The following is a 12,481-nucleotide window of genomic DNA, read 5'->3' as shown; positions in this document are numbered from 1 at the left end:
AGAAAACAGCAATAGGAAAAGGAAGTAACACAACTTACTGCACACTACAAGAAGAGCACAGTTGTGATGGAAATCTTTCAGCTCAAAAGGACTTGTGTAGGCACCAGAATTACATTGTCACTTGGTGACAATGTCTGTAAAATGTCCTTGAAGGTTGCATATCACCTGGACACATAGGCCTACTCTCAAGAACCCTTTTCGACAGGTGCAGGATTCAAGAAGCTGTGAGTATGAATAGGGTTAAGCATTCTATCCGGTGATACTACAATGGCAGGTACAGTATGTCTGCCATAGTATGCAAACCAATATTACTGCCATGAAAGGCATCTTCTCCTTCTGGAAACTGTATGGCAGTCTGCAGGAATCCACTGGTCGCGTAGAAGCAGAGAGCTGTCAGAAGTTGCATGGTGCACTTAGGGCAAGATTCCAGTGTGTTCCTCTTTTCAATTTATCTTGCGCCAGACTAAGGTGGCTCATTATTTCACCCCAGGCCAGCCTATATTTCTCTATGAATTGTTCATTACTGAGAAGGGGTTCCAAGGGGTTTATGGCCACCCGTAGAACAGCATTTAGAAAGCAACATGGCTTCCTGGACAGCACTGTCTCAAATGCTGTCTTTAGCTGATTCTCTGCCATTGATGGACAAGAGGCTTCCCCAATCAAAGTATGTGACTGAACACATAGCACGTTTGATTGGTTAGCTCATTATGTAGCCTAACAGGGTTGTTTAGGATTTATGAATTGTGCCCCTTTCCATTCATGAATTGGAATTAAGAATCTTGTATATATACCCAGATCATGTCCTCCCTTAGTCTCCTTTGCTTGAGGCTAAACAGATTCAGCTCAGTTAACCTCTCCTCATAAGACATTCTTTTAAGACCAGGAATCATTCTTGTAGTCCTAAGCTGAACCCTTTCTAAGGCAGCAATGTCTTTTTTAAGGTAAGGTGACCTTACACAATATTCTATAGGTGGGGTTTTACCAATGAATTATGTAATCTTAGCATCATCTCCCTTGACTTTAACTCCACACACCTACAGATGTAACCCAACATTATACTGGCCTTTGTAACTGCTTTTCCACACTGGCAAGAGTGGGACATGGAAGCATCATCATACACACCAAGGTCTTTCTCATATTCAGCTTCCTTTATTTAAGTGGAACCCATAAATTATCTGGGGCCCGTTGCACAAAACATTTTAAGTTTTCCCCTTAAGCATGCCACTTAAAGGTATTTTATGGGACCTACTGAAATAAAGGTAGCTGATTATGAGAAAGACCTTGGTGTGTATGTTGATGCTTCCATGTCTCATTCTCGCCAGTGCGGGGAAGCAATAAAAAAGGCCAATAGGATGTTGGGGTATATCTCCAGGTGTGTGGAGTTTAAGTCAAGGGAGGTAATGCTAAGATTATACAATTCCTTGGTGAGACCTCACCTAGAATATTGTGTGCAGGTTTGGTCACCATATCTTAAAAAGGACATAGCGGCCTTAGAAAAGGTGCAGCGTAGGGCCACAAGAATGATTCCTGGTCTTAGAGGAATGTCATACGAGGAAAGGTTATTTGAGCTAAATCTGTTCAGCCTCAAGCAAAGGAGACTGAGGGGGGACATGATCGAGGTCTATAAGATTCTAACAGGTTTGGATGCTGTTCAACCGAATAGTTACTTCAGCATTAGTTCAAATACAAGAACTCGTGGCCATAGGTGGAAATTAGCGGGAGAACATTTCAAACTGGATTTAAGGAAGCACTTCTTTACACAGCGTGTAGTCAGAGTATGGAATAGTCTTCCTGATAACGTAGTGCAAGCTGAATCCTTGGGTTCTTTTAAATCAGAGCTAGATAAGATTTTAACAACTCTGAGCTACAGTATTAGTTAAGTTCTCCCCAAGCGAGCTCGATGGGCCGAATGGCCTCCTCTCGTTTGTATACCTGTAGTTCTTATGTTCTTATTTAAAGGTGCTGCATAGAATCCCTTAAAAGCTTTCCTTAGTTAAGGAGAAATCTTAAGGGATTTACTCCATTGAAAAACATTTTATGGCAGTAAAATTGCAGTTTCCATGGAGACTGCTTGCCCTCACGCCTGCCAGTGATACCTGTTATCGCTATCGCCTCCAGTGTTCATTTCGTTGACAGAAATGTTGACGAGAATATAGCACAAAGGTTATTTTGCGTGACCATAATTACAACAAAAATGTTATTTAAATATGCAGTTAATGGCAATGATGAAATGAAATGTATTATTCATTTGATAAATATAAAAGAAAATTAATAAGCTGGATTTTGTCCCCATTGCATCCTTATCTGATGAAAATGTGGACTGTTCCCCCTGCTGTATGGTGTACTTTTCGTTTGACTAAGAGCATATAGTGATAAACTCTGCTGAATGTTTGATGACAAGCACCAGCGCTAACACGGAAGATACGCAGAAGTACAGAGAAAAGAGAAGTAGTGCAAGAAATTGAGCAGATAGAACAATAATTCTATCTGTTACATTAAATGCATTTTTGCATGTGTCTCCATATTTCTGCATCGGAAAATTCATTCCGTTAGTGACGTACTTCTGTCTAATATTGCCGGTGCCCTGCAGGGTGATACTTGCCAGCACATATTATTGCGATAACGTGGGCTGGGAGATATGACATTAAATCAGTATCACGATTAATTGAATATTTTACCTCGACTACGATTAATGAACAATTATTTCGTTTTTTTTGCCCTCATAATTCATTGACAAGGTTTGTACTATAAATATGCTCCATAATTAAAGCTGGGATATTTTATCTAATGACAGATAGCATATCGTTTTGAAACACACACAGATGAATCATTTATGGCAATTCATTGAATATTTCGAACAACAGCAATCAAAGCACCTGTCGCTTGAAATGAAAACGTCTTATGAATAAGGTCACATATTCGTTTTAATGTAAAGAGCAAGTTCCCTAAAAAGGCAGAAAATAGTTTGCATTTCTTGCAACCAAAATAAATCCTTTACAGTAATCACATCTGTAGTAAAATTTATCACTATAAGTGGATCATCATTAAACCATTTTTTCTTTTTCTTTATGTCTCAGGCAAATTACCATCTAATTGACATTTGTATATATATTACACGAATATAAGGTAATAAAATGGACAACGTCGCTATTTACTGAATTTTAATGACGATTTCAAAATACAGTACAGCTGTTTCAAACGATTTTCAAATTACAGTACTGTACAAATTAAATTACCGAACGGTGTATAATTCAAACATGCTATTATACGGTAAAGTACTGTATATAAAATATAGCTTATTGTAGTTTCGCTACTGCATCTCCTTGCCTTGGTTTTGGCACTTCATTATAAGCTTTGATGAGTCTATATTTGTCGGTGTTTCAGTTCTCCTCCATGTTGCTTCCATGTCGCAGATTGCACAGGGTGGAGTCACATGACAACACACGCAATAGTAGGCCTATGTTTTATGGTGATAGTACACGAACATAATTGGGGAAGGTGTTAAGAGAATTTTAAAAAAAGACGGGGTAAATGACATGAGTAAGATTACATTGATTAGAGGTTCTTAATGCAGGCGCGCAGTTAGCACCAGGGACGGATGGGATGGATCCCCTTCAGATTCAGAGTGACCTCGATCCGTCCCCCCCACTTAAAGGACAAAACTTTGCATAAGGAAAAAATATCCTTGGTCCCCCCCAATTCAAAAATCTTATCTGCGCCACTGTCTTAATGTCGGTTTTGATTAATGGTTGATTAATTGCCATTTGTTACATCGTTTTTTATTCTGTGAAACCGAAAGATCGATCTGCTAGCCACTAATCAATTATAAACATGCCGCGGGCAGTATAAATAAAATCGTCAATTGATTTTACCTAACCGACAGTGAATGTATCATAGTTAACTGTATCCATTGGGTACTCATAGTCGCAGGACACATTTCTCAGGATGCGATCATTTTCTTCATTTATGGCCAAAAACTCAACCAAGTAGTGGTTAAGATACCATAAGTTTTTTTCCTTTCTTGTTTTCTGCAAATTTAACCATTTCACTGTATATATTACTATCAATATCATTTTTGTATCTTAGGAATAATCCAAAAACTGAACCCTGGGGTACCCCACTATGAACACAGGCCCACTGAGACATTGTGCCTCTAATAACTACCTGCTGCAATTTGGGCTAAATTGGCCACACCCTGCAAGATGCTGAATTGGAATGACAGTAAGAAGAATTTAACTCCTCATTTCAATTCAAAGCAATTCAATGCAATCACACAGCAATATAGCAAAACTTAGTTACTTACTTAAAAATTATATAATAGATTTACTCTCAAGATGATAGATGTATATATTGATCTAGCGAATGAAGTTAACTTTATATTTGCATGACTGTAAGATAAAAATGGTGTAATTGTTTTAGCCTATTCTAACAATATCGATTTGGTTTATGTCAGTCTTCTAAGTCCTTTTCCAAGGACTTATTGTTTTTCTGTATTTAACCATTTGATTTTGCAACATCATTTGTATGGGATCTGCAGTAGCTTTTCTTGTTAGTGTCCATGGGTTGTCAGATGGAGAGGTTTACTTCTATGACTGTATGAACTTAGAAGTGCTCTTCCACCATGATACACAAAATGACAGTTAAATTATTAATTCTATTGGTGACACTTCAAATGTGGCATTCTTTCATTTTGAATAAGTCACATGCACAGACTTTTCAGGGAAGTGCTCGAATGGGGGGCATGGCAGATAGCGACTTTTGATGGTGTAAAAATTTGTGATTGCGTTGGCGGTGGGGTTGGTGAGGTATGGCAGGATTCAGACTATACTGTTTATGTTAACATACAGTGTAATTCGTATTGAAATATAAAGCTGTATTGTTACAGCGGCACCTAAACTATGTATATGTATTTGTGTGACATCCAGTTTAATTCAGCTTCCTTATAGGGGGCAGGGTGTGGCTCAGTGGGCTAAGCCTGTGTGCCTGTAATCAGAAGGTTGCTGGTTAAAACCCAGCTTCAGCACGTCTGCGGGTCCTTGAGCGGTCGCAGACAGCTTACTCTACAAAGAGCAAGTTGAGGGAGGTGTAAAGACAATTTCCCCACAGGGATCAATAAAGTATTGATTATTATTATTATTATTATACTCAAATTTGAATTGTGATTCTGCAGCAATTTTCAACAAATTTTATGAATTGAATTTGTTTTTCAAGGTCATTCTCAAGTCAGTTCTGAATGGTGGACAACCCTATTATGTACTCATATTGTATAAAGGTGATACAACAACGAGCCCCTTTTGGGCTAATTCATAGTCTACATTAGCTTTACAGCAGGGAAAATAAGTATTGAACGCATCAACATTTTTCTCAGTAAATATATTTCTAATGTAGCTATTGACATAAAATTTACACCAGATGTCGGTGACAACCCAAGTAATCCACACATACAAAGAAATAAAAACAAGTCCATATATTATGTGTAACAAACTGAAATGACACAGGAAATAAGTATTGAACATGGTTACTGAAATTTATTTAATACTTAGTAGGAAAGTCTTTGTTGGTAATGACAGCTTCAAGACACCTCCTGTATGGAAAAACTAGTCGCATGCATTGCTCAGGATTTTCACACATTCTTCCATACAAACTGTCTTCAAATCTTGAAGGTTCCAGGGCTGCTTATTACTAGATTACCGTAAGCAATTATACCTACACTCACTGCAAAACTAAAATTAGATTTGGTGCGGTTGAAAACAACAGCATTGTATTCCCTGGACAGGCCTGTCATTTGTTCTGACCATCTAAGCCGCACACCCACCAACTTGTACAATTTCTATAAGTACTGGATCAGTCACATGGAAGGCAAAAAAAGTACAATTTCTAGAAGTACTGAACGAATCACCGGGGAATATAAAAGTTAAATGTGTTTTCAGCTGAATGTTGTGATATGTAAGTCTGAAAGTATACTTTTTCCTTTACTGCATATTCCACTTTTTCCACAATTCTACAATCTTTCTCCACCAATTAGGTGGTTACATGTTTTATTCTGTGCATTTTAATGCCCTTGTTTTAAAAGGTCATTTATATAATTTATATTTTTTATATTGTTTAAAATATGCATATTCTTTTTGTTTCTCTTTTGCACTATGACCAAATGATCTACACAATACTTTAAGTGTTGGTGCGTTGACAAAAGCAAGTGTCTTCCACAGCTGCTGTTCCCTTCCTTTGCTGCTACACAGCGCTGTTGCTTCATTTTTGGGGCAGTTTGTCTGAAAATGAAACCAGGTGTAGATTTTCATCCATATAATGTTTGTGTGAGGCAGCTGGAAACATCCATCATACACTTTTTGACTTTTCCATCCATCCATTTTCTGAAACTGCTTATCCTATTCAGGGTCACAATGGGTCCAGAGCCTATCCCAGAGGCTATGGGAGCAAGGTACCTAGGGAATAACCCAGAATGGGATGCCAACCCATCGCAGGGCATACTCACACACCATTCACTCACTCACTCACTCACACACTCACACACACCTATGAGCAGTTTGATAACTTGAATTAGCTTCAGCATGTCTTTGGACTGTGGGGGGGAGGGAACTGGAGTACCCGGAGGAAACCCAACAACGACATGCGGAGAACATGCAAACTACACACACAAGGACCCTGGTGGAGACTTGAACCCAGGTCCCAGAGATGTGAGGCACCCCGTCAATTTCAGGGTGACGTAGCTCAAAATGTAATCACTTCTATGGTGCGTTCCATTTGCCCTCAGAACTCGGATTCCAAGTCGGATTACGAGTTTTGAAGCCGGAAGTGACAACATGCGCACTCCCATTTATCGGAGATGGAACTCGGTTTTTAGCGGATGTGACGTAACCTCGGCAACCGAAACTTGTTTCCAAAGACAAATCGAACGCACCACTATTTTAGCACCCATACAATGCCTCTGCAAAGATCTATCAAAAACTTCAGATCAAGTTTCAAGACTGCCCATTTTTGTCATCACTATGCAGTGTTATTTCAATTTTGGGGTGATATGTCTCAAATTTTAATCAGTTTAATTTCGCACTCATACAATGCCTGTGTAAATTTTGAAGAAGATCCATCAAATGGTTTTTGAGTTATTGGCTCAAATACCAATGTCTCTGCAGTGCAGCAGACTGGTGCTATAGCCGTATCTATTCCCTAAGGCCGAGGAATACAATTAGCTTTAGGCCCATACTATGCCACTTTAACACAAAGCAAGCATTAACGATGCACATATAATATAATATAATAAATAAAAATGGTATGTTTTTAATTATGTTGTTAATGTTATTAGTTGTGTTATTAAACCAATTATCAATTATTAATATAAAAATTAAAAATGGCATAATATTAAGTAGCTTAAATGACAGTAGCTTTTCAGCGTGCCACAAAGGTGTACGACACAATTACAATGATTTGAATTGATAAATAATATGAAACACAAAATAAAAAGGCCTACAGTATATGTAAAAAACACTCTTAACCTAGAGCCAGTTTGATTGGGATAGCATTTCCCTTTCAAATACTGTTCATTTACATGTCATTCTGTAACTTAGATGGGAAAATCACATTTAAAAGTTTTCTAAAACAGCAATCACTGCTAAAACTCATCAAGGCTACTTTACACAGGAAAAAAATTATCCTAAAAAAATGTAAACCAAAGAATCACATTTTAAGCACTATTAATTGTAGGCCTAGTTGTATGAGACTGGTGTAAACAATTGATTTAACATCACTACAGTAGTTGTGATAAACACTCAGTGACAAAACAAGTTAAGCATCCAGAAGTAATGGTCCAATCTGGATGAAATTTGATACACGTGCAGACCAGCAATGGTTATGTAAATGATTCGATTTGCAAGAAACTGGCAAGTCTAGACACCAGACACAGGGGATGCCCCGTATACGCATTACATGGCATTACCAGCACTTTATGGAGTTTGATAGGGGTCGAATTGTGGGTTTGCATGAGGCCGGTTGGTCATATCGTGCAATTGCCCGGCATGTGGGGCATGCAGATATCACAGTCGCCCGATGTTGAAACCAATGGGCACATAATGCCTAAGGCAGACCATACCAGGAGGATCGTCATACTGTGTGGCAAGCATTACAGAACTCCATGACATCTGCCCCTGCTCTCCGGACACAGGTATTGGACTCTCTACAACACCCTGTGTCATCCTGCACTGTGTCTCGACAACTGGCATCAGCTGAACTACAAGTTCACCATGCCATGCATAGGCTGCCATTTTCACCAGCGCAAAGACGGCTGCAGTTGGAGAGGTGCTGTAACCGGGAGGCATGGACTGATGACGAGTGGTGTCGTACTATGTTCAGGGATGAATCTCGGTTCTGCAGTACTATGGATGACCGTCGTGTGCATGTATGGCAACGCCGAGGGGAGAGGACCAAACCTGCCAATGTTGTGGAGAGATACACCAGCGTTACTCCTGGCATCATTGTGTGGGGAGCCATAGGGTATGACTTCAGGTCATCACTGTTAGTGATTCGGGGGACCCTGACCCTGACCGGTCCACACAGTGTCTATACACTGCCTACGTCATGCTGAGGTCCTCCCATGACCAGCCAGGTCCCTTGATTTTTCCCCAATCGAACATGTGTGGGATCAGCTTGGAAGTCAACTCAGACCCAATGCTAGTCTGCAGGATCTCGAGGACCAGTTACAACAGCTGTGGGCCAACTTGCCACAGGAGAGGATACAACAGCTGTACAACTCCCTTCCGCGCTGTATCGCCACATGTATCCAGGCCCAGGTAGGTGCCACAACATACTGACATGGGACATGTGCCCATACTGCCAACTTGTCTGTTTGATCTGATGATATAACCATTGTGGTATAGTCACATGACATTTCACCATGTGCAGATTCATTTCATTGCCACCACTCGGTTTGGGTGCTTAAATTTTTTTGTCACCGACTACATTTTCCAGAAATTTTTATGTAATGAAACCAGCCAAAAATCAAAAATCCTAGGACAGCAGTAACTGCGCCATACTCTTTCACCAAGTATCAAGCTGCAACCACATCACTTACACAGCTGTCATAAAATTTGAGGATTACACTAAATTATACAAGGTAAAAAGCAGTTAAACTGTCAGCTGTATGCATTAATCTAATTTAATGAATCTCCATGGTTACACTGTATTATTATGTAGGCACATACTGTCGCGGGTATACATATTCGACGGCTGAATGTGTTTTGTTTTTTGTGTTCGCTTTGAACAAACACCTCTGAACCAGTAATCAAAACCAACAAACAACAAATATATTAGGGGCGCTTATCCCGGAGCTCATGTGCGCAAGGCAGGGAACAATTCAGGGTGGGGCGACAAGGCATCACAGGGTCCACACGCACACAATTCATTCACACATGCATACCTATAGGCAATTTTGCCAAGTCCAATTAACTTCAGAATGTTTTGGACTGTGGGGGGAAACCGGAGTACCCGGAGGAAACCCCATGACGACACGGGAGTACATGCAAACTTCACACACATGGAACCTAGGTGGGGACTGGGACCCTGGTCCCAGAGGTGTGAGGTAACAGTGCTAACCACCACCATAATCATAACAACAACTACAACGACAATAATAATAATTAGAATAGTTCTCAGTATTTTGAATTAAATATCCGTAACACAAACTGTCAAAATACGTTGGTGCACGTTAACCAACTATTACGTTAAACACACAAAATAATTTCAAGAAAGATTACGTTTACCCGTAAGGTGTGAAAGAGGGACAGACAGTGCAGAGCGAATCTATCGTGGTAAACCAGCCGATTTGAAAACAACCCAATAAACCGCACAGCAAGCAACCTAGATCAAACTTCAAATCTTCTGTCTACAGCGGGAGCCTCACATAACACCAATTACTAAAATAAAGCCAGGCGACATCTGTCAGGTTATGTTATAAACAGCCGGAGAAAAATGCCCGCACCGTTTACCTATATCCAGCAGAAGTGGCGGATGAAGTGGGCTTCATTCGCTGATCAAACGTCCGATTCTTCTCCCGTACACTCACGGCTCAACGCAGCGAGAAACATTCAGTACGCAGCTTTTATTTTCCGGCTTGCGGTATACACCAGCGATCCCATATCTGGAGCTCCCCCTCACCCCACACCCGCCCCTCCGCAGCCTGTGCCTGCCTGCCTCTCGCGCGGGTGCATTCCAGACTCAAGCCTCCAATCAGTGCAGCCTGCAACTGTAGCTATTACTCCCGGGAAGGGGGACCTGGGCCAGGCATTGCCCCCGATGCCCATCGGACGCCACCTGGTGAGTAATGGAGGCTGCTGAAAGTTCTTCCTCCAGCCCCAGCCGCGGGATACACTGGTGGGAAAATGAGAATCATCCCATCTGTTCCTATGGAGTTAGAACCCTGCCAATAAGTCGCAAATACGCAGAACACATTTCACAAATGCCCCACGATCTGCAAACAAACCGGATGTAATTTATAAATAACGAGCAATCCGCAAACATGCACATCATGCTGTGCAAATGCAAAACATACGTCTCACACAAACTCAATGCGCTTTGCAAATACAAAACACTACTGTCAAACCAATACAATGTATTTTGCTAATATAAATGCGGCTAGCAAATACAAAAAGAATGTCTTCCACAAATATAAAGACAGAATAAAACCAATAAGAAACATTTTATCATTGTTATTGGTCATTGGTTTTACGAATACAACACATTATTACACAGCAACGCAAAATATTACATAAGAACAAGAGTTCTTAAAATCTTATCTAGCTCTGATTTAAAGGAACCCAGGGTTCTAGCTTGCACTGCACTAACAGGAAGACTATTCCATACTCTACATGCTGTGTAAAGAAGTGTTTTCTCAAATTCGATCAGTTTAAAATCTTACCCGCTAATTTCCACCTATGGCCACAAGTTCTAGTATTTAAACTAATATTGAAGTAGCCATTTGCCTGAGCAGTTTCCAGAACTGTTAGAATCTTATATCCCTGGATCATGCCCCCTCCCCTTAATCTCCTTTGCGCGCGAGGCTGAACAGATTCAGCTCAGCTAACCTCCTAAAACAAAATTTGTGGATCACGTGACTTTTGACACCCGTTATTCCGCGCTGATACACAAATGCAGTTTCACACGAATAGGATGAGCTCCCAGACAGAAAATCACTATCAAAAACTGTAATGCCTAGGCTGTATGAAAAGTTAAGAGGTGATATAATAGACAAAAGATTGCCTCTGCTGTTTGTCTCACAACAGACTGCTGGACCTCTTTGACTACAACAAGTTACATGACTGTGACATGTCATTTCATAGAGGACTTTCAGATGACCTCCTATCTCCTGGACTGCTTTGCTTTGACAGACAGACACACTGCTGCTCACCTGACAAGGGAGCTGACAAGGGTTACAAATGAATAGGGTGTGGGTGACAAAATTGTAGCTTGTGTCACAGACAATACCGGCAACATTGTTTCAGCCCAGAAAGACCATCTCCACATACCTTGTTTCGCCCATATGCTAGGGTGACCAGATAATCCATGTCAGGGAGGACACTCTGAGCTAGGACAGGAATTGTAAATTACCATTTCAATTAAACTGACCTGGATTTCACTTGAGCACCGAGTTCTTGCTGTGTGTTGATTGGTCAGTCTCCTATAATCATGCATGTGTCACTAATGCTAATGTGAAACAGCTGGATGAGTCTTTCAGTCAAGGAAACAAACCAGTCAAAGCACAAGAAGAGCTGAACTCTTTAGCCGAGCACAGGAGCCTTTTAATTTGGAAGTAGTTTGTAAAACCTGAAGTAGCTCAAAGTGTCCTCCCTGACATGGATTATCTGGTCACCCTACCATATGCTGAACCTGATTGTCAGAGCTGCATTGCAGGAGGTCCAAGCAATATTGCAGAAGGTCAAGACAATAGTTGAATACTTCCATAGAAGTACAGTTGCTTCAGACAAACTCAAGGACACACAAAAACAGATGGGTCAAGAGCCGTTGAGGTTAAAACAGGACGTGGCCACAAGGTGGAATTCAATAAATTACATGTTGAAAATATTTACGGAAATCAAAGATCCAGTCATCTCCACTATGGCACTAACTAATGCATCTCTGCCAAACTTGTCGCCAGACGAATGAGAAATGTCCAGAGAAATTTTGGACATTATTAAGCCATTTGAGGAGGTCACCACTGAAGTGCGAGTGCAGAAAAGTAAGTAATCCAATATATTTTATTATTATTAATTTTAAAACCACATTTTAAACTCTGTCTCTTATGATGTATGTTCTTCTGTAACCTTATTTTTAACAGAGAAGTATATGCAGTACTGATTTTGATTTTGTTATAATTAATTTATAAACAATTTTTACTCTTCATAGGTTTGTGACTGCCTCCAAAGTCATTTTGATGACAAGCGGTCTTCAGAAGATTGTTGTCCGATATCAAAGAAAT

At 40.3% G+C, this 12,481-nt stretch overlaps 1 protein-coding gene across 3 annotated transcripts in view; it reads right to left on the bottom strand.

The window, feature by feature from the left end:
* The window catches only part of LOC111839639 (bone morphogenetic protein receptor type-1A-like), a 45,873-nt gene extending 35,703 nt beyond the window's left edge, over window positions 1–10,170 (bottom strand). For 2 of the 3 annotated variants that reach the window (XM_023803721.2, XM_023803747.2), the window contains exon 1: window positions 9,996–10,170. The gene's annotated coding sequence lies outside the window, so the exon portion shown is untranslated. Of the gene's footprint in view, window positions 1–9,988 lie in introns of all 3 variants that reach the window. The other variant, XM_072709780.1, reaches the window with a different exon arrangement.
* Between the last annotated feature and the right edge of the window lie 2,311 nt (window positions 10,171–12,481).

Source organism: Paramormyrops kingsleyae, chromosome 3, assembly GCF_048594095.1.
Source record: "Paramormyrops kingsleyae isolate MSU_618 chromosome 3, PKINGS_0.4, whole genome shotgun sequence".
Taxonomy (NCBI): domain Eukaryota; kingdom Metazoa; phylum Chordata; class Actinopteri; order Osteoglossiformes; family Mormyridae; genus Paramormyrops; species Paramormyrops kingsleyae.
This window is presented reverse-complemented; position numbering and strand designations above follow the sequence as displayed.